The sequence below is a fragment of the Myodes glareolus genome, chromosome 11 (genome assembly GCF_982192425.1).
Source record: "Myodes glareolus chromosome 11, mMyoGla1.1, whole genome shotgun sequence".
In the NCBI taxonomy this organism is placed as follows: Eukaryota; Metazoa; Chordata; class Mammalia; order Rodentia; family Cricetidae; genus Myodes; species Myodes glareolus.
Genome location: NC_142036.1, coordinates 5,062,411 through 5,083,618, shown reverse-complemented (window position 1 = coordinate 5,083,618; position 21,208 = coordinate 5,062,411). Strand labels below are relative to the sequence as shown.

At 44.6% G+C, this 21,208-nt stretch overlaps 1 protein-coding gene and 1 long non-coding RNA gene across 3 annotated transcripts in view; one reads left to right on the top strand and one right to left on the bottom strand.

The window, feature by feature from the left end:
* Ptprn2 (protein tyrosine phosphatase receptor type N2) overlaps nt 1–21,208 on the top strand; it is a 733,386-nt gene that overhangs the window by 395,693 nt on the left and 316,485 nt on the right. The gene's annotated exons all lie outside the window — the stretch shown is intronic.
* LOC146892527 (uncharacterized) lies at nt 18,643–19,909 on the bottom strand. Its single transcript, XR_015004375.1, has 3 exons — nt 19,684–19,909; nt 19,300–19,362; nt 18,643–19,082 (listed from the first exon to the last, which is right to left on the bottom strand). It is a non-coding gene; the product is annotated as an uncharacterized LOC146892527 (long non-coding RNA).

The window sequence follows — 21,208 nt, the reverse complement described above, 5'->3', positions numbered from 1 at the left end:
CAATAACCAACAAAGGGTTGGTTACTTATAAATGCTCAGCCAATAGTTCTGGCTTGTTACTAGCTAACTCTTACACTTAAATTAACCCATATTTCTTTTCCATGTTTCACCATGTAGCTCATGACTTATTACCTCACTTTTTATACATTCTGCTTGCTTGGTGGCTGACTGGTGTCTCTAACTCTATCTTTCCTCTTCCCAGAGTCCTCTGTGTCTGGTTGCCCTGCCTATACTTCCTACCTGGCTACCGGCCTGTCAGCTTTTCATTAGCTGATGAGAGCAATACATACTCATGGTGTACAGGAGGATTATTCCACAGCACCTGTCTGGCACCTGTGAGTCTGAGTTAGAAAGACCTGGAGATTCTAACCGAGTCTTCATGGACAGATTTGAAAAACACAACAATAGAATTCTCTGATGTCTGCCTGTGGGTACCCCATCCATTGTAGAGGTCCCAGTCACATTTGCTCTTGATACAGAGCCCTGGTTCTGTCTCTACGCATCAACCTGTTTAGTTTTATGAGAATTGTGGGGATAAGGAGTCACCTGGGTTTATGCCTGCAAATAACCCAGTGACAGATATAATATTAACCAGAAATGAGTTGTAAGAGACCTTCCACCTTTGGACAGAACCAACCATGGAGACTCACGTCTGCCAGGCTTCACTTGAAGCCTTGTTTGTATCCAGCTGAGGAACTGGGCTCCCGTCCACCAGTTAGCAGACACATCTGGATGTCCTCTCGCATTGCATACGAACCTCTCTCGGAGCAGTGCACCAATCAGGCTCTGAGTCATCTCCCAGATGCCAGAGACACACAGGTTTCATTGTCTCTGGCATCTTACTTAGGAATTTATGTCTAGGGAAATAGTTCAATAATAATGAGGCCAATTCTAAACTGTTCCCTAAATAGATACTCACACCACATGAAACCATGACATCTAAGTAATAATAAACACGCAGAGCCTGCTGACCTCCTCCCACTCTGCAGCCCAACCCCCATCTAAACTGTTATCTACAGCCAAGATGGGTCAGCGTGGAGGAGCTGGGCAAATGGAACTGAAAGAAAACTGCCTCGTTCAAATGCAGCATCCTTGAGCCTGCCATTACCTGCCAGTCACAGCTGCTACCTCCATCACAAAGAGAACAGACCACAAAAATAAGACCCAGACAATGGGAACTGAAGAGACGGGCAAATCCCACTCAGATCTGAATGTCTGCTGTGAGAGTTAATCCCAGGGCTGATCTGGCCTGTTCCTTCCTAGGGGCAGCTTATGATCCCGTGTCAATTACCGCACAAAGCTGCCGTGAACGCGGTGTTTTCGTTTTGTTCAATATTTTATATCAGTTTCTAGCCCTTACTGCCAACATTTAGCTGACCCACTGAGCAGGAAACACACATTTGTGTGCATGTGTGTGCATATACATGTGTGTGTGTGTGTGTGTGTGTGTGTTGAGCTGCTTGAGGCTGCTGATACTCACATGTGTCCAGGTAGAGTTAGTTTCCTCTAAGAAAGGACGTTTGTTCCCATAGACTTCTAGACGAGTAGGCACAGGTGTTCCCAGTGGGCTGTGGGGAGAGGTCTGGTGTGGGTGGGACCAGATGTAAGGTGCTACTGAAGAGAGAAACCTCCTAAGTATATCATGCTGGTGACGACCTCTGGCTGCATTTTTTCAAACAGGGAGGATGGGTTCAGATTCTGAATGTATCTGGTATTTAAAGGGCAGACAGAGAATACAGTAGATGCCATCATGCTGCCTGGTAGTCTAGTATCTAACGGTAAAGCTTGCAACCAACCATCTGCCTGCCCCGCAGGGTCCCCTCAAATTTGGGTTTCCAACAAGCTGGGCTAGTTGGGCAGGACCTCTTAGAGCAGAGCTGCTTGTGCTTTGGACCTTGTGTCCTTGTGATTGGGACATGGCCAGCTTCCCCTGACACCTGTCACCACACCCCCAGCTCTGGGAACCACTGTGAGGAGCAAGCCTGATCCTAACTGGTAAACACCCAGGGACTGACAGAGCCCATGGAATGCTGTGGTCCCCATGCTTCAAGAAAGCTTCATTTTGTTTAGTTTGCTTTTAAGAGCAAAACATACAGTTTTTTTTAGCCCCTACTGTGTGGGGGACAATACCTGAGGGCCAATACCCAAGGTTATCCTCTGACGTCCACACATGTACATACATATCCATACAACCCACACATGTGTACCTGCACACACGTGAACATGCATACACACAAAGAATTCAGATGCATATTTTTCACTGAAAAGCCTAAAGCTACAGAGCACTGTGGACATGGATTTCAGTGGGACACTGGGAAGTGTTGCTCTCTCCATGGTTCTTCTCTCAGAAGTAACTGACTAGTGTGGTTTGCCTGTACGGGCCGGTCAGCTGAGATGCCGCAGCCCATGCCATACACCGGCTACAGGCAGTGAGTTCCCTGCGCTCTGTCTTCATCCAGCAGGGGATGCCCTCTGAGGTGGAACAGAGAGAGTTGGAAGCCCTCAGCTCGAGCAGAGCAGGTTCCCGCTTGTGGACCCACATAGGCTGTTTATGCACCAGCGCCCCTTTGCCCAAGAGTCAGAGAAAGAATTGGTGAGTTTCTGGTGACTAGAAATCCAAGATGGCTGAGTGGGAGGCAGAACTACAGCTGTCTTTGCTAAGTTGCTTGCAGGTTTATGGATAGTGCGTCATGATCAGCTGTGGTTCTGGTTAATGTTTGCTGTAATACATTTCTGTTCATCAGCTAGACAGTAAAGCCCAGGGAGACTTTTCACTGAGAACCTGTCTACAGTCTGGGGTCACAGCTACATGTGATTCTTTTCCCACTGTGGCAAAGGTGACAGGCTGCGGTGGCAGCTTGGCTCTGCGGGGCAAGGTTGCTGAAGTGGTGCGGGTGAACATGGCACACCAGTGCCCAGCTTGGAATTCCAAGAAGCGTGCTGGGTTCCTGCCCGAGTGGTGGAGACTCTTCTGATCCACCCTGTGCGACTTAAAGCCAGCGTCATCGGCTTGTCTGTACTGTTCAAAGTCAGGAGCCGCCTTCACAGAAGGCATGGCCGCCAGCGTCAAGGGCCCTGTGTCCTCCATTCCGTGACCAGCCTAGTCACAGAGCATCTGGAGGAGGAGGTGTGTTCAGAGGGCGGGAAACACTGGAAGCAGGGCCAGGAAGGCACCAGCTCAGCGTGGCATTGGAGGAGGCCACTGTGGTTATTCTGTCTCCAGTGCTCTCTCTACTCACGCTTCGTCTAGAAAAGAGGTTGAAGCCAACGGGTGCGATTGTGTGGGAAACCTTCCCTGTCTGGGGCCCAGGTGTGGGAGTAGCCACTTGGGAGGAGTGGTGCGGGAAGAGGCTATGAGGGGGCTGTGGTGACGCCACCCGCATTTTCTCTACACCCTTCAAGACCTGATGGGGTCGGCTCATTCTTGACTTCAGGACTTTCAAGGCCCACAGCCGAGGCTGATGGATGTTGGCCCCATTAACATCTGCTTGATTTTATTGGAACCAGTGCTGCAGTTCTAATAGTCTTTATGGGCTGCTACCAAATGTACAAACTGGAATGTTAGCCTGTAGGCCTTGATTCTACCCCAGCCCGGCACTGCAGGCCAAAGCCACAGTGAGTTGTGAGATAGCCGTCTTCTGCTTCTCTTCTTTTCCCCACCTCTCTCCCTGTTCTGGGCTTTCACTTGTAACTTCCAAGGCTCAAGATGGCGCACATCTACTTCCTGATGCCTGCTGTGCTCTAACAAAGCAAATAAGGGCATTTAAAATTCTAGAAACCAAGGATTGTCAGCAAATCGGGGGAAAGTGACAGATATGGGTGAGGCAGATTTTTCACTCGGGAGAAGCCTGTCTGAAATGAAACACATGGGTATTGGCGAAGCGGTGGGGAGCAGGTTTGTAAATGTTTAACCATTTTTATGTCAAATTAACTTATTAAAATGGAATAGTCTCAACACATGTATGAAAAAGAACAGATTATAACAAGCTATGTATATTATAGCCAGCCTTGAACATAGTTAACTTTGGGAGAATTAGAGATGATTTTTCTCCTCTTGCTTTCTAGTCTATTCCATCTTTAGAAATCACTAAAAAATTTAAATTTCTTACAATGACTATATAACTAGAAAAACAAATAAAAATATGCTTATAGCTAACTCTGACCTTGTTTTATTGTCCAAATATTAAAGATTTTTAGTACAGACATCCAAGGAGAGAGAATTACATCAGGACAGTGGAGGAAAACTAATCTCCTTTCAAGCCTTCATTGTTTCAGTGAGTGAGGTGGCGTCCCTAAGAGCTAACCCTGGCAAGGAGGATTGAGGAGGGTGAGGAGGCTGATGCCTATCTCTACTGAATAAAGAGGGTATCTACTAATGGTGGTGTTGCTTGGGTACTGAGTGTGACTTCCACCAAGCTCCACTCCCAGAGACCTGTGCTGACAGCACGCGGACCTCTGTGGTGTCCACCTACACAACAGAAAATCTCTGCTTCTGCTCAGTATACTGATTCCTTTGTCCATTTCTGCCATGATCTTGGATTTGTCCCAATGGCATCAGTCACACCAGAAGTCACTGTACCATGATGATTTTATAGCCCAGAGCCTCAATGCATGTTTCTCTTTTTGTACCCATTGTCTTCCATGGGTAGATGAGTGTCTTGTGCCATTCAAGTGTAGCTCCCTCTCAAACTCCCTTCAAGGGGAATCAAGACCCTTAGATACTCCAACCCCTGTCATGAGACACTGCTATTTTCATAGAAGATACATACATCATCCCATGTGCTTATTACTTTAAAGTTATGACACCAAATGATACTCTACAAATTGTCTCTTACTGTATAACTTGCAAGAGGAAGTCTGTATGTTCAATATACAGACGAACAGCCCTGGTTGGATGGATAGACATGTAGATGCTGTAGTGTAGAGTGCCAGTCATATTTCTAGTGTTGCCTAAAGAAAGCAGACTGGTAGGAAGGGATGAAGCACTGGCATTGTATTGAATAATTAAAGGAGGGAAGGGTGGAGCTGGCTATCGTATGCCCTCGGTGGTGCTGAGCATGGTGGGCACCGCTTCATCAACCCTTGATAGAAGAGAGATGTGTTCCAACTCCAGGTACCTCTGGAAAGATGAGGCACAGTGAAGACACCTCTGGAATTAGTAAGTGAAAAGGCTGTGAGAAACAATGTCCTGACTCCTGGACATGAACTCCTTTTAGCTGGGTGCAGCTAAAGCCCAGAATTCTATGTACATAGCTGCCTGTGCCTGGGCCAACAGGCCAAGGCTGTGGCAGTGAGGCAGGCCTATGTCAGTGTATGGAAGCTGTAGGTGGCTGGGCTGTATCATGGAGCACAATGAGGCCAGGGCATGAGAGCCTGCAAAGTTATTTCTCTGAACTTTGAATCCTGGTCTGCTATGTGTAGGTCTTAAATATAAAATACTCAAAATAAAATACTTTATTTTCTATTTAATAATACTAAAATCTTAAATATTTTACAAATTATTAAAAAATAGAAATAATGGCACAAATAAGACGAGTTTTGGCTATGTTGGAGGCATGTCGTCACGCCCAGACTGCTGCCGTGGTATGGCCTGACACCACCGTCCTGATGTCTTCACCGCTGTCCTTTATCCCATGGGGGACTGGAGGGCGATTCTTGTCATAGTCCACCCAGATAACAATTAATTAGAATTCTCATTAATTTGTCAAATATCTGAATGCTAGAGATGTTTGAAACATAATGCAGTCACCAGCACATTCTACAAAACAGCACTATAATCAGGAGGCATCTCTTGGTCCATAGCCAGAGATAGCAACTGTTTGTAATGGTGTCATTTCTCTATGAGGCCTTCCTGGGACCTTTGTAGTAGGAATTCAGATGACACTGTCCTTGCCAGTGCCTGCCGGGGTCAGACAGACCAGAATCATCTCATTACACTGGGCCCCACTTTCTTCTGCACTGTTCTTCTCATGCTTCTGTGTAGCCATCCTCTCACATGTACCTCACACTCCGTGCTGGTGTGCACCTGCACTGTGCACCCCATACTCCTGTGCACCCATTCTGTGCACTTTACACTTATGTGTGCCCTATGCATTCTGTCCGTCTGTGCAGCCTATGCTCATGAGTCACATTAGAATGAGTCTCTAGATGTTGGTGAGTTCATGTCATTATATATACGTTTTTAACAGTCTTTTAAAAAAACTGTGGAGCTGGAGAGATGGCTCAGAGATTAAAAGCACTTGCTGCTTCTGTAGAGGACACAGGTGCAGTTCCCAGCACCCTTATGGTGGCTTATAACCACCTGTAACTCCAGTTCCAGAAGATCCAATACTCTCTTTTGGTCTCTGCATGTTCAGACACACATGTAGTACACATATGTACATGAAGGCAAGACACTTAAACACATCAAAAGTATCCTTAAGCCTAATGCACAATATTCTATTTTTTTTCTCATATTACTAAAGAGAAACAAACCAACTGGGAAAAACCTCTGACAAACCCAGTGGTGTTAGCCAGGCAGACTGGGAAAGAAAATACCAAGCCTAAGGAAAGACGGATTACTTTTCTGAAATCTATTCCTAAGGCCAAGGTACACTCACACGAGACACTGCCCATGGTGCAGCTCCCAGCAAGTTTCTAGAAGGATCAGTGAACAGAGATCTAGCAGGCTTCTGCACCTCTCACACGTACCTATGGGCAAGGCTACAGTAAGACAAATGACCCTCAATTCATAATGAGTAATGGAGACTCAGGCATCAGCCTAGAATTTCCCGCATGGCGTGCTATTGACTGCAGGGATCAGTTTATAAACCCTAATGCATGGCCTTTCCTTCCCTCCTTGAATAATAGAGGGTTAGGGTACAAGGTTACATGTTACCCAGTTCTTCTCTTTCCCTCCATCACTTATGCTTGTCTTTTTCTCCACAAAACACCGCAGGTGATTTATCTCTAACACTATCCATACTGTTTGTTTTAAAGTTCACACATGGCCTTGAAGGAACACTTGGCTGTTGTTTTCTACTCTTGAACTTCTGATTTGGGGAAGGGTGACAGCAGAGTTTGTACGAAGGCTAGTTTGGCGAGCAAGCATCAGCAGGAACCTGGTGTTGGCCGTTTGTATGTTGACCTAAGCTGACATCAGGTACCTCTGAAAATGAACCATCAGATTGTGCCTCTAACAATAGCCCGCCTGAACCCATGAGCTGCTACTGTCATGTTCACAGGTGCTGTGCTGGCACCAGGGCCTTTCCCTCCCAATGCTGGCATCCCATCAGATCCCCTAGTTACTGGCCAAACAGTGAGTGGCTTGCTTTCTCCTCACGGTATCCACTCAGGGAGGGGTGGGACTAGTCTCTTAAATACACGTCATCTGCAAACTGCTCTTGGCCATGAGAGTGAAGAAAGTTGTGAAAATCTTCACATTCACAGCTCACGCAGCCTCAAAGAACAGGTGTGCTGTGATGGTTCTCACCGACGAACGTCTGCAGACACCAGTATTATGTGCCATCCCACACCACAAGGATGGACTTGGAGACTCTGACACCAGGCCATGGGCGGAGACTAAAGTCCAGTTAATGCCTGTACCGGTAGTGACCAGCTACTTCACTAAGAACAAAGAGAAGGAAGCTTCTTGAGAGTACCCACAGGGCATTGGTGAACCACTCTGGCTGAGCCCACAGGGTGGTTTTGCCTCAGATGGTGTCCACACATTGTGCAGACCTGTGTACGGGCTCTATGCTTAGACCTGGGTGTCTCCTTCCTGCAGCCCCACCGCATGCATTTGATCTGATGTAGGCCCAATACTGGGGGAAGCATGATCATGAGCCCTTCAGTCCTTTATGGCCATCCCATGCCTTCTTAATTCTCCTATTTGAAGAGGGGTTGAGGCATGAGATATTGGTGTAACTGTCCCACAACCTATCTATTCTGTAGAACCCTTGTGGAGGCCCACTTTCCATATCATTTCTAAAGTAGAAAGCTTCTCCTGAGGGGTATTTTCTTTCTCAGGACCATTTAGATTAAGTCTTAAGAAAAGGGACAATGGAATGACAGCCCCTGACTACAGAGTAATCTAAGGTTGTCCTTTTTTTTTTTTTTTTTTGTCAACTTGACACAAGCTAGAGGAACCACAACTGAGGAAATGCTTCCCCTGAATTTCCCAAAGGCAAGTTTGTAGGGCATTTTCTTGATTAATAATCAATGTAGGTGGTCCCAGCCCACAGGACTCACCCTACCCACAAGGCAGTGCCACCCCCAGGCAGGTAGTCCTGCCTATAAGGAAGCAGGCTATAAGAAAGCAGGCTGAGCAAGCCATGGATAGCAGGTCTGTAAGCAGAGACCCTACAGGCCTCTGCTTCAGTTCTTGCCTCCAGGTTCCTCCCTTGAGATCCTACCCAGTCTTCCCTCAGCAATGGCGTGCAACCTGAGTTTTAAAATGAAGTAAACGCTTTCTTCCCCCAGTTGCTCTTGGTCATGGTGTTTTATCGCAGTGACCTTCCAGTTAAGAATGGCACATCTCCACTCAGGGACAGAGATACATCTCGGAATCAGCCAGAGTCCTGAAGTTGTGCTTTTTTGCTTTGCAAAGCTTCTGACTCTGAGGCAAACAGTCTGTCCCATTGACCTCTAAGTGTTCTTACATCTGACTCCCACCTAACAGGAGCAGAGAAGGGACCTGCTGTGCAAAGACCCTGCCTCTAGCCTCACACCCATGGCAGGCCTGCTGGCTCTCCAGGCAAACAGACCAAGGCCTCCCAACCCATGTCTCTTCAGCGGTTCCAGAAAGTCCTCTTTGATCGTCTCAGATGGGGGCGCCAACTTGCACTCATTATCACGGCTCTTTCTTCTTTAACAAGCTTATGCACATTGAGCCTCACTTGTCAGAATGCACTGGCATTCATTCACAAACGCACTTTCCTAGAATTTTATAGCAGAAAGGGGCCTTCCTGAGGCTCTGTCCTGCCCTTTGCTGTGGTGTTTGTTAACAGTAGTAATCCAATTTCAATGAAAATTGTTCTTTATATTGCTTCCCATATAGACACATCTTTCTCTTTAAAATTGGAAGGTTATACCAAATGCTATGTTTTTCTTTGCTGCAAAAACCAAGGGGCTGTTTTAATACAGATTAGTGGAAGTGCAGGGCAGAGCCCTGTGGGTGGTGGAGCCGCTTATCATGTGCCTGATTAGTTTCACCTTGTGGCTGTGGCTCTGGAAATGCAATTAACAGTTTCATATTGAGTGCAGCTCGCTTTTATTCGTGCTGCATGGGGTGCAGCATTTACATCATAAAAAAAAACCTAATTGGTAAACACAGTCTTGCCAGCTCCACTGGACCCACCCAGTTCTTCTCAGTTAATTGGCTCAGTTTCAACACACAACTGGATAGGATTTCAAAGGGTGCCACGGATTAGAGAGCTGGCAAGCACTTGTGTTCACAAACCGACTCCAAGGAGACTCAGAAAAATATTTTAAATTAATGCTGATTGCAGCAATGTGCTTGTCCAATTGTTGCCATGGGAACCATTTCATTGCTAATCTGGGGTGTGTGTGTGTGTGTGTGTGTGTGTGTTGGGACTCTCTAATGCCCTTCATAAAGGAAGTCAGCTCTGTGCCCCCTTAGTGCCTTGTCAAGCAGTAGCAGAGTAAGGTCCTGCCAGAACCTTAGCTCCTCCCAGTTCTACCAGCGTCAATGTCTCTGTTTCCAGACCATTCCAGCCTGTCCACAAGTGGATGTTCAAAAACATACAGTCTAACTCATGCAATGCCTGCTCCAGAAGACCAGAGAGAGCCCATCAGTGGGCTGTGACATTGGCAGAGATTTCTTCCCTGAAAAGTTGGGTGCTGATCCAGAGAGTCAGGAGAAAGCAAACAAACAAACAAACAAAACAGAAAGCAAAGCAGCAATGTGGAGTGATTCTCACTCCTAGTAGTCTAGTAGTGGGAAGTCAGCACATCTATGCACAGCGGGTGATCTGAGGATGCAGACTCAATACCACATGATCACATCCTTTACCGCCACAGTTGACTCTGCCCCTGAGGTGAAGGCGACATGACTGACTGAGGCTGCTTACTTGAAGCCCCTCAGCCCTTCTACCAGCCCCTAGGTCCTGGACTCTTTGTTTACTATGTCCTAATTTGCAGGCTCTAACAAGGAATAAAGGACATGCCCCTTGAGTTTGAGCACATAGATTGCTGGGCTATAATAGTCATGTATTAACTGTTTTCAACTCCTACAAATGCTAGTCACTTAATTACAAGGAAAAGGAAGAAATCCTCAAATTCTCTGCTAATAGCAAAGCTAGTTCTCTGTAATTAACAAATTAAGGGTTGGGAGTGGGTCAACTCTAAACCAGAGCTCTCCCCTCAAAGGAAAGGAGATAGTTTACCCTAGAGTCAAACATAAGTAAGTGACCATGTCCCAGTAACATTCTATTTGCTACAAACTCCATGTTCTAACATGGTGATGATATCATCATGTTTTTATAGTAATAGACAAAGAAACTCATAAATCAGATGCTTTTCAAATATTTTGATGGAAACACCAGGTAAGTGGGGGTACAGAAGTGTAAGACTGTCTGAACTGTAGGCATCAGATGACATTCTCAGCCTTTATTTGATGGAGGCTAGGGTCCTTGTATATTCTAAAGGGTTTACCTCATAATCACAATGGCATCAATATGCATATTGTATTAGTTTCTTTTCTGTAGCTCTGATAATATAATAATACCATGACCAAGACAACTTATAGAAGAAAAGATTTAATGGGAGCAGGAAGATAGGATCCATGCAGAGGGCATTTCATACAAGCTACCACACATACAGAGAAGGACAATACGTGCCTATTAAGGGAGCTTAAAGAGAGCCAAAGAGAAATTATAATTAGGGTTTAGATGAGCAACATCCCAATAGCTCTATAACTGTTAAAATTCTAATCAGTCAGCCAGCCTTTGAGAAGGATTGCAGATGACAAAAGAGTTCAGTTTGGTCATATGGTCACCTCTGCCAATCAGGAACCTGTTTCCAGCATCACTTCAGTTAGGCTTGCCTGTCTGACTAAAGCCAATGACCTTGGGGGGGGGGCACCCTATACCTGCCCAGAGAGAGTGTGAACTATTGCCTGGTGCTTATTGGTTCTTAGCCTCATCAATAAAATAATTTAGAAACGTCCTGCACATACATACACACAAACAGCCCTAAATGGGCTCAGAGGTTATACACATGGACATCCACAGCCACACTAAAAAAGAAAAGGTCTCAAATTTTACAGGGAGTCGGGAGAGGGAGGATACAGAAGTGAGGGATAGGGTGGAAATGATGTGAATTCACTACACATGTAGGAAATACTCAAAACTTGCAGTTTTGAAAAGTGAATTTAGAAACAGAATCAAAAGGAATGTCAGGGAGAAACTCAGTAGGGTTTAAGGAAAAGGCGGGCCAGGCAAGCTGTGAATTTTTGGTTCTGCCAGGAAAGGCAAATGCAGCAGAGGAAGAGAGAAGGCCATGACCTTCATGCTAAGTCAGAGCATTCAGCAACCACATGGCAAAAGGTAACAACAGTGGGTGGGGCCGAAGGCACTTCAGCGACAGTGAGCAAACCCAGAATTCCAGGGAAGCCAAGCTTATCTTTTGGCCAATGTCCCCAAAGTTGGGGAGGATAAAGAGTAAAGAAAAAGTTACTCCATAGTGCTGCCTGGGATGTGTCTGCCCCAGGAGGAAAGGAAGATACCTTATCTCATTAAGGGGATAATTATTCCTCCTGTCTCCTCAGTTAAGGGAAATCAGCCTTCCAGAGGGTTGGTCCCTTGGTCAGATGACTGGCAGACCCAGTTGGAGTAACTCTTAGGTTTTAGCAATGTAGACGTTATATCCCTACCCATGGCCAGAGATGGACCTTAGATTCTGATCTTTTGACCAAGAGGAAGTAGTTGTATTTTATTGGCCTTCCACAAAGTCAGATACCTCTACCTTTTTAGATAATATTTAAATTCTAAGGAACTGCAAACTTGTTTATATATCTAGTGCTACCAGGAAATGGAAGGGGGGCCCAAATCATCAGGATCGTAACAGCTACATCATGATCCATGAAGAGACCAGATCTGAGATGCTATCCATGCCTATTCTGTTGCTCCAGCTGTCATTCAGGGTTTTCTGTTTCATTGCAGCAGAAGCCAGCAACAGAGGTAGATCTCAGTGTTACCAGGAATCAAAATCTGACTAGGTTTTCATGTTCTTTGCATCTTGTTTAAGGAATTGAAATAAAAATCATGCAGATTGTAGCTTTGTTTAAAGCAATGTAGTAGGGAGCGGGGCCCCTTGTTTCAGCCGCCTGACTAGCTTATACCTAGAAACTGTATGCATTTAAACACTGCCTGGCCCATTATCTCTGGCCTCTTATTGGCTAACTCACACATATTAGTTTAACCCATCTCCATTAATGTGTATCACCACTTGACTGTGGCTTACTGGCATGAGTCTAACGAGTGTCTGTCTCGGACAGAACCATGGTGTCTGCCACACTGCCCTTCTTCCCAAACTGCATTCAGTTTGGTCTACTCTACCTATCTAGGTTCTGTCCTATCAAAAGGCCAAGGCAGTTTCTTTATTCAACCAATGAAGGCAACACATAGAGAGAAGAACCCCCTACATCATTTCCCCTTTTCTGTTTAAACAAAAAGGAAGGCTTTAACTTTAACATAGTAAAATTACATATAACAAAATAATTATCAAGCAAGAATTACAGTTACAGTATTTATATCTATTTTATTTTTTATTATAACTAAGGAAAACTATATCTATAAATACTTCAACTCCATCAAAGACTCTACAAGGAAATAATATTAGTTAAGTAAATAGGAAGTACATTATAAGCAACTTCCAAAACTCTAGAAATGACAGAGACATCTTGCTTCCTGGACAGTCACCAAAAGTTATTCTGTACCATTGGGGCATCCATCTTCAGCCTACAGGCCCATAGTATCCAGCAGACTTTTACATGAAGCAGAAAATTACAAAGACAGTTCAATCACTTTCTTTTGTGTCCTGCCTCACAGTCTCTTTCATGAAACAGGAGCCCCAAATGATCATCTCACTTGTAGGCAAGTTCAGCAGTCCTCTCTCTGCAGGTTCTTTATGTCCAGTTTATGCAACAGTCCAGACAAGAGCAATTTCTTGCCCAAATGGCTATCAAACTCCATAAGGAGCCTCTTCGATGCCCATCTTCTTCTTGAAGTAGCTGGTATTGCCAGGAGCAGATGCGTCTCATTGTCATGAAAAGCCCTAAGTTATTAAAACATCTTAAATGCCATATTCTGTGGTCTTTGAAAGATATGAAGAATGCCTATCTGAAATATATCTATGCACATCTAGAAAATCCAACTAGACATAACTACAAATTTGACTATTATAGATGATTATCTATTAACCTATATTTCTTAATCATAAATTACATTTTTAAACAAACTACATAATCACAATACCTTAATCAAGAGCAGAAATATACATATCCATATAGTAAAATTGACCTTAAACTTGTATCAATAAATCAAGATTTACACCAAAGCAAATTATTCATATCTATATCATATCCCCCTTTAAATTTAAAAGAACATTTATAAATATTATTTGAGCATATGGGCAAGTTTTTTCTCTCCAAACTGCTTCATGCTGTATGGGGGTGCTAGGTTTATCTCTTTCAGCAGTTGAGTGAAAGGTGTTTATGGCAACCTTTCAGGAGGGTGTAGTCTATCATACCATATTGGTCTAGAAGAAATCCCCAGGATCTCATCTTCAGTGAAAACCAAAAAAGAACCTCTTTTTCAAAGCATCATATCCTTAGACCCAAATTTGAAAGTCATAATACTTTTATAATATCCATGCTGGTTTAGCTTAGCAGCCCACACAATGAAATGTCTCTCTGTACTTAGCTCCTTCAGTCAAAAAATTGAAAGAAAACACAATAATACACATAATACAGACTCTCTATGAATTTTCCATTTTTATGTAGCTTATTTTTTAATCTATGATTATCTGTACTCTGTCTCTTTAAAGACTTTGCCCTCTTTTTTAAAGCATTAACTTTATTTTATGACTTTGTATACTCTTTTTTCTCTCTTCCAAGCCTACATGCTTTATCTAACACTATGAACCATTTAGAGGTCTTGTATGTCTGAATCTGTCCTAATGTATTGTCTTTAATTTTCTACTGTCTTAAAGAACTTTAAAAATGCTAAGCTCTTAAGAATCTATGCTGTGACAATCCCAGGTCAAATACAGGTACTGCTTGCTTGCCCTACCCAGTCTAACATGGTGGAACTGCTTGTGCCTCTGAGTCACTTGTGCCTCTGAGCCATGGCATGCAATGCCCCCCTTCCAGGCACACCATAGCACTTTACTCACAAACCCCATCTAAATACTCTGTCTCCTGCAAGAGATAGAGGTTGTGCTAGGAGCATAGCCCAGAAAGCCGGCAGTTTAAAACTGTGCAGCTTTACATTCCTGCTACAGCTGAATCAGGAAAATGCCTTTTAAAGCAACTGCAGCAAGCCACCAGCAAACAGCAAGAAGCTGTGTTAAATTCTGTACTCTTTTTGAAGCTCTCTCAGTTTTTATGTGGTGTCAGTTCACCACGTTGGACACCAATTTGTAGTAGGGCCCCTTGTTTCAGCTTCCCAGCTAGCTTATACCCAAAATAATCACACAGAAACTGTATTCATTTAAACACTGCCTAGCCCATTATCTCTAGACTCTTATTGGCTAACTCTCATGTATTAGTTTAACCCATCTTCATTAATGTGAATTGCCACTTGACTGTGTCTTATCGGCATGAGTCTAACCAGTGTCTGTCTCGGGCAGGAGAACCATGGCATCTGCCACACTGCCCTTCTTCCCAGCATTCAGTTTGGTCTACTCCACCTATCTAAGTTCTGCCCTATCAAAAGACCAAGGCAGTTACTTTATTCAATCAATGAAAGCAACACATAGACAGAAGAACCTCCTACACCAAAGCAAAGCAATAGCAAAAGTCAGCTACACCATCAAGAATGCTAGCAAAAGCCGTAGAGACGGCTCAGTAGCTAACAGCATGTACAGCTCCTGCCAAGACCTGGGTTTGGTTCTAACCTGCCACCTAGGCAACTTATAACTGCCTCTGACTCTAGTTCTAGGGATCCAATGCCCTCTAATCTGGCTTCTGTGGGCACCTGCCCTTATACGGTGTAAACAAACTCATGCAGGCACACACACTTACACATAAATGAAAATCATGTCTCTTCAAAACAGGAAAAAGGATGAAAGCAAGGTACAAGAGTGAAAAGGTACTTATGGGCCTCCATTAGCGGTTGGAGCTTCCTTTTATGAAGTTCAAGAAGAGGAGCAGTTTGTTGGATAAGGAGCAGAGTCTGGCTGGTTCTCAATTTGATTGACAGATTGTTATTAAACCAATTCTGTACTGAACACTTTTTTTTTTGTGAAGCACCATACAGGTGGATAGGTATAAGTGGATACACAGTATGTACAAAAAAGAATTTTAGATTACTAAATGTGTTGTTAAGAGGAATATGTACAAAGTCCAAACCAAATGGAATCCTTGGTTGCCAAATTATTCCCCATATATGCCTACCTCCTCAGCTTTGTAACTCACTACCTTAGCTAAGGTACCCACTGTTCATCCAAATGTCCCACCCCAAGATAATGAATAGGAATGTTTGCTAAGGCTCATGTCAGATTTGATTTGAATTGTTGGCTAGTATAGTAGAGTAGAAGGAGCATGGGGCTTCTAGAAAGAGCTGGCATAGTTAAGAGAAGAATGTGAGAAACCAAGACAGTGTGGAGGCCATTAGCATACCTATGACAGGCTCAGAAACCCAAATGCTCAGTTGAGTGTCTTCCACCAGCTCTTAGGTGTTATTTTCCTCACTCAGAGGTCTAATCAATCAATCCATTTGTAAATAAATTATTAAATAAAAATGTATTCAAAGTTTTAATTAAGATTAACCACTTGTCTTTAGGAGTCATATCCTTGTAATTGCAAGCATTATTATAATTTTGATTCATTGATATTTGTCAACAGTATAAAACATACTTCTATTACATTTATAGTATGCTATCCCTTTTCTGTGGCTGCTACCAATAAGCTGCCTGGAATGTACACAGCTTGGGAAATGCCTGGCTAGCAGAGAATTTGGATAAGAGGTGAGCCACCATGGTGAAGAGGATGGAATGCCTCAGAGCTGTTGTGTATATCCTGGATAAATAAACATTTTCCAATGAAGGAATTTTCAGTCACTGACAGCCACAATGTAGGATTTTGTTGTTCAGGATTATTGCTCCACCTGTAAGGACCTGTCACCAGAGAGGTTCTTGGAGGGTTAATAAAAACCCAAAAGACGATATTGTGAAACGTCTCTATCAATTCAGAAAACAAGTTGTACTTTTTAGAGTAAATTTTGTAAAATGTATGTATTCTTTGGCCTTTCTGGTTAGGATGCCTTATTTTTGCATCTAAAGTGGTTGTTACCTGCCACTCCATTTGGAAAATGTATTTCCTATTACTTCCAGACTGATTTAGCCTCTTTGCCCACATTGCCTCTTCCAACTAAAGTCAGGAATGTGAACTTTGCATACGTTGACCAGAACTGCATTGCCCTTCAGCAAGAACTCTGGGCATGCTGCCTATGACCCCAGCCAGTTTCTCTGGTATGGAGAACAGACAGAAGGATGTGAGTGCTTGGGGCCTCACACTTAGGTACTCAGTGGGAAACATTATAATGAGCCTTTCTGCAATACACTAACGCTGAGGTCTCAAATCCTCGCCCATAAATACAGGAAAAAGAACAGAAATAAAGATTTTAAGGATCAGTGTGGTAGAGGATGAACAGTGAAAAATATGCCTGGGATGTGGTTCAGTGACCAAGCATTAGTAACCCAACAGAAAGACCTCAGAGACAACAGATAAGAAATTTCATTGTTTATAAAAAGGAATGGATTGCAAAGCTTTAACATTCTAAGTTGTTTATATTTACATATGAGGTCAAATAAAATGCAAAGGAAGGTCCATAGACTTAATGGTACGTACACAGGTGCTGTCAAGTAGGGGGTGATGGGGGTCCCTAGGACCTGAGGCATGGTGGAGAGACGTTCATGTTAGGGAACTGCAGACGCTTCCTTAGCATCAGTATGCATATTGTTGAGGGACTACTTGGACCACTCTTTTCAAGACCTCAGTGTGACTCCCAGGAGACCATCCATCCCTCCGTCCCTATACTTGTAGATCCCAGTCTACCTCAGAGAGCACCGTGTTGTTCTCAGCTGTGACCGTAGCTGTTTCCATGACTGTGACCCCCTTCCATGACCTCAAGTTGGTCTGGACTCTACATTTACGGAGGCACACAGTCCTCCCAGGCTGGTGCAGTCTATCAACCCATACGATATGTCCTCAGAGGACCTTCAGGAGAGCAGCCAGCGGTTTGCCTCAGACTGGATCCCTCAGAACTGCTTCACATCAAGATACTATAAATCTTCCTTCCCTCAGAGGTCCCTGAGAGAAGGGCTGGTGGCAATGCTGCTTCCTCTGCCTCACCTAAATATTTGTGCAAGGCTTTAAATGGAATTGGCTATGTTAATCAATAATCTCCCTCTTCTCTTGCTCTCCCTCCCTTTCTCTCCCCCTCTTTCTCCTCCCTCTCTCTCTCTTCCCCCCTCTCTCTGCTCCCTCTCTCTCCTCCCCCCCTGTTCCATCTCTCTCTGTCCCCCCCTCTCTTCCTCTCTCTCTCCCCTCCCTCTCTCTATCCACCCTCTCTCCTCCCCCTCCTCTCTCTCTCTCTTTCCTCCCTCCCTCTCTGTCCTCTCTCTCCTTCCTCTCTCTTTCTGCTCCCTCTCTCTCTGTCCTCTATTTCTCCTCCCTCTCTCTCCCTTCCTCTCTCTCCCTCCCTCTCTCCTCCCCCCCCTCTCTCTAAGAAGGGGAGCCTGAGTTAGGTTTCCCATCTATGCATGACTCCCACTGCTCATGGCTCAGCACAGTGTGGAAATTATGCCTGCATTATGTCAGCAGCTGTTTGTCCAGAACTGCTCCCCTGCTGTCATTAAGCCTGCAGGGTGAACTGCACGTACTGCCCTTTGGATGGGATACAAAGGTGTTTTGTAACCTTTGTATGTGAGAGGTTTGAGGTTGAGTTCTAATACCACAAGAAATAGAGACAGACAAATAAAATGTGAATAAAGAGCTTTCTACAAAGACAGTCCCCAGCCCATGTGTTTCAGACCAGTGCAAGTATCGGCCTTACCTTAGCCCATCCTCATCTGTGTCCTCCTGTGTGATGGTACAAATGAAAGGATGACTATACTATCCAGCACTTCTGAGATTGCTGCCATGAGCAGCGGGAGGTTGTGCATGTGGTCGGATGATTTCATTAGTACTGGCCTACAGCCCAGGCTTACCCTGTTTTAAAAAACCTTTTTAACGTGGCAAATGCTAGACGCTACCTGATGTCAATCTCTGACTTCTGAGTGCGCGCACGCGCACACACACACACACATACACACACACACACGCGCGCGCGCGCGCGCGCATACCTACATACACACAAACACATGCATATACCACACATGTAAGATATACATGGTATAAATGCTAGAGGAAAGGCAAGGGGCCCCCAAAGTGTTTCCTTGTTGTATGCATGCTATGGCCATGAGGATGTGGACTTTGATCACAAATGGAAAGATTGCTGCTTCACAGAAGTCAGGTTCCATGGTCGCCCAGACAGCAGAACCATCGGAGCTTTTCCTACCTGCTCTGGTCATCACAGACATTAATGAGAATGCCATAATTTGGTGAGGTCAACAGTAGAGCTCACTCATCCTCCTGCAGTAAGAGTTTGGAGTTTTAGAGAAATGCATGCTGGATGGGTCTTCTCAGGGTCTCCCTTCCCGGCTTGTGGAGGGTGTCCTTTTCCTGCATCCTCGCATGCTCCTAGGTGTCCTTTTCCTGCATCCTCGCATGCTCCTAGGTGTCCTTCTCCTGCATCCTCACATGCTCCTAGGTGTCCTTCTCTTCCCTATCATTTCCGGATCCAATGATGCCACATGCCCTAGATGATCAGGGATCTTGGTGGGAAAGGCAGATGAAGCCACCCTCCTGATTCTTCCCTCCCAATAAATTCATTGAATGAGATGTGGATAAGACCTTCTTTTGCCAAAGTGGAGTCGTACAGAAAAGTTGAAGCACAAATAATAAAAACTCAGAGACTGAAATTGGGATTCAACCTGAAGATCTGAAAAGCAAAGCAGTCAGCCACTGGCTCTTACCTCGACCTCAGTCTGAAATGAGACTGAGAGCATTCTCCTCCTGTCTTCTATTCCTCTCGAGAACTAGGATTAAAAGTGTGCACCACTGGTATTAAAGACATATACCACCTTGTTTCTATGGCAACTGGTGTGGCTACTGGGACTAAAGGTGTTACTACTGCCTGGTCTGTAAGGAAGACCTGTGGAGCTGTTTCACTCTCTGGTCTTCAAAGAAGCTTGATTTATTAAAATACAGATGAAATGCCACTATAAAAAGTAACTTCTGGCGGAGGCTTAGGAGAGAAGAGCTGAGCAGAATTCTAACGCTTGCACTGGGGATCCCTCCACTGCCCCAGTTGGGGGGAACCTTTCTCTGAAGCAGGGCTGTCAACTGCTTATGCTTACAGTGACTTTGTGCATTCCTTGGCTGCTGACTGCCAGTATCCCTTTTCTTCTCAGCTTCAATGCTTGCATATGTCAAGGACCAAACTGTGCCTCAGTTGCCACCTTCAAGGCCTCTTCCTCCAAGTACAATACCGTAAGGGTCTATATGGCCTTGAGCCCAGTAATCTGGGGAACACAACAACACAGCTGTCCACTCATGCCTGCTTCTGAATCCCATCCCTCTACAGTGAGCATCTGCTGCCTTCTAGGCCTAGGCCACATCAGAAACCATGCCAGCAACACCTCTGTGAGGTCACAGATGCCTGACATTACCACTCTGGGCACATCAAAAAGTGTCTGAGTCTCCAGGAATCTGTGGCTGGCACATTCTTTCTCTCAGACAGCCATGTGCATGTATCCTCAGAGGCACTTTTGGGTGGCTGTGGGCTTTTCTCAGGGCTGTGTCCCTGGAAAGTACCTCCCACACAGACCTCCTCCCCAGGTAGGTGTCTTCCTCCCAGGACAGCAAGGGTAGGTAGCAACGCTGCTTCCTCAGCTGTCCAAGACTCAAACCCTACAACTGCCATCTTAGCTGCTCAGTTTTCTTGCACAGTTACCTTGTTGTTAAGCCTGAATGTGCCATGCAATACCCCTGGTGTCTGGTATAAATGTGATGGATACATTTGGTTTCTAGCCTGTCCCCAATCACAAGCTTGAGTTGTGATATGGCACAGAAGAATGCTTGATAAACTTGTCAAAATGGATTTGATCTCCATTAGTACTGAAACGTAGATGATTAGAAGATAAATATATAGATAAGTAGATGATAGATAGAGGTATAAAGAAGATAGATATAGACTTATGATAGAGAGAGGAGATAGGTATAGATCAATAGAAATAGAGGATAAGCAGATAGATGGTGATAGGTAGGTAGGTAGATAGATAGATAGATAGATAGATAGATAGATAGATAGATAGATAGATAGATGATAGAGATAGGAGATAGGTATAGATCAGTAGAAATAGAGGATAAGCAGATAGATGATAGATGGATAGGTGATAGGTAGGTAGGTAGGTAGGTAGGTAGGTAGATAGATAGATAGATAGATAGATAGATAGATAGATAGATAGATGATAGAGATATTTCTCCAGGTAGTCCCCTGTCACTGAAGTCCCTAGGCCCACCCATGAAAGCATCTGCTTGTTCCCGTCTTGTCCTCAGTTGAGTTCTTCCCAAATGGCTGAGTTAATGACTGTACTGTTGCACCCTGTGCTACACTCACTACCCTGTGCAGTGATGCAGTGACAGGTTAGCCAGTGGTGGGGTGGTCTCTCCAGCCCTGGCCTGGTCTGGCACTCGTGGCTGGGACTGTTGATTCTCACCGGCCAGTTTTCATTTCTCACAGAGTGGCATTCGGTAGAGAAGCACAGATGCTACCTTGGTGTCTAAGAACTGGACAACACTGGCCTTGGGGTGGTTGTTTCCTGGGTGGCGGCTAAATCACTCAGGCTCCATTCTGACAGAGACAGAGGGTGGCTTTGAGGT